This window comes from Arachis hypogaea, chromosome 6 (genome assembly GCF_003086295.3).
Source record: "Arachis hypogaea cultivar Tifrunner chromosome 6, arahy.Tifrunner.gnm2.J5K5, whole genome shotgun sequence".
In the NCBI taxonomy this organism is placed as follows: domain Eukaryota; kingdom Viridiplantae; phylum Streptophyta; class Magnoliopsida; order Fabales; family Fabaceae; genus Arachis; species Arachis hypogaea.
This window is the reverse complement of record NC_092041.1, coordinates 43670008-43671105: the sequence shown is the minus strand read 5'-3', so window position 1 is coordinate 43671105 and position 1098 is coordinate 43670008. Positions and strand designations below refer to the sequence as shown.

Below are 1098 nucleotides of genomic sequence, written 5' to 3'. Positions count from 1 at the left end.
TGAGCCAATATGGCATTCAGAGTATCAATCTCAAGAACTCCTTTCTTCTGATTTGTCCCATTGTTCACAGGATTCCTTTCAGAAGTGTACATGAATTGGTTATTTGCAACCATTTCAATGAGTTCTTGAGCTTCTGCAGGCATCTTCATCAGATGAAGAGATCCTCCAACAGAGCTGTCTAATGACATCTTGGACAGCTAAGACAGACCATCATAGAAGATATCTATGATGCTCCATTCAGAAAGCATGTCAGAGGGGCACTTTCTGATCAATTGTTTGTATCTTTCCCAAGCTTCATAGAGGGATTCACCTTCCTTCTGTCTGAAGGTTTGGACTTCCACTCTAAGCTTACTCAATTTTTGAGGTGGAAAGAACTTTGCCAATAAGGCATTGACTAGCTTTTCCCAAGAGTTCAGGCTTTCTTTAGGTTGTGAGTCCAACCATATCCTAGCTCTGTCTCTTATAGCAAAAGGGAATAGCATAAGTCTGTAGACCTCAGGGTCAACCCCATTAGTCTTGACAGTGTCACAGATTTGCAAGAACTCAGCTAAAAACTGATGAGGATCTTCCAATGGAAGCCCATGAAACTTGCAATTCTGTTGCATCAGAGAAACTAATTGAGGCTTAAGCTCAAAGTTGTTTGCTCCAATGGCAGGGATAGAGATGCTTCTCCCATAGAAGTCAGGAGTAGGTGCAGCAAAGTCACCCAACACCTTCCTTGCATTGTTGGCATTGTTGTTATTTTCGGCTGCCATGTCTTCTTCTTGTTTGAAGATTTCTGTTAGGTCCTCTACAGAGAGTTGTGCCTTAGCTTCTCTTAGCTTTCGCTTCAAGGTCCTTTCAGGTTCAGGGTCAGCCTCAACAAGAATGCTTTTGTCTTTGCTCCTGCTCATATGAAAGAGAAGAGAACAAGAAAGTATGGAATCCTCTATGACACAGTATAGAGATTCTTTGAGGTGTCAGAGGAAAAGAAAAATGGAAGGAAGAGGTAGAAAATTTGAACTTATCAAGGAAAGATGGAGTTCGAATTGTGCATTGAGGAGTAGTGTTAGTCCATAAATAGAAGTATGTGAGAAGAGGGGAAGAAATGAAAATAAA

The 1098-nt window shown here is 41.1% G+C and overlaps 1 non-coding gene across 1 annotated transcript; it reads left to right on the top strand.

The window, feature by feature from the left end:
* The first annotated feature begins 242 nt into the window (after nucleotides 1-242).
* LOC112700344 (small nucleolar RNA R71) lies at nucleotides 243-350 on the top strand. The gene has a single exon (XR_003153252.1). It is a non-coding gene; the product is annotated as a small nucleolar RNA R71 (small nucleolar RNA).
* The last annotated feature ends 748 nt before the right edge of the window (nucleotides 351-1098 follow it).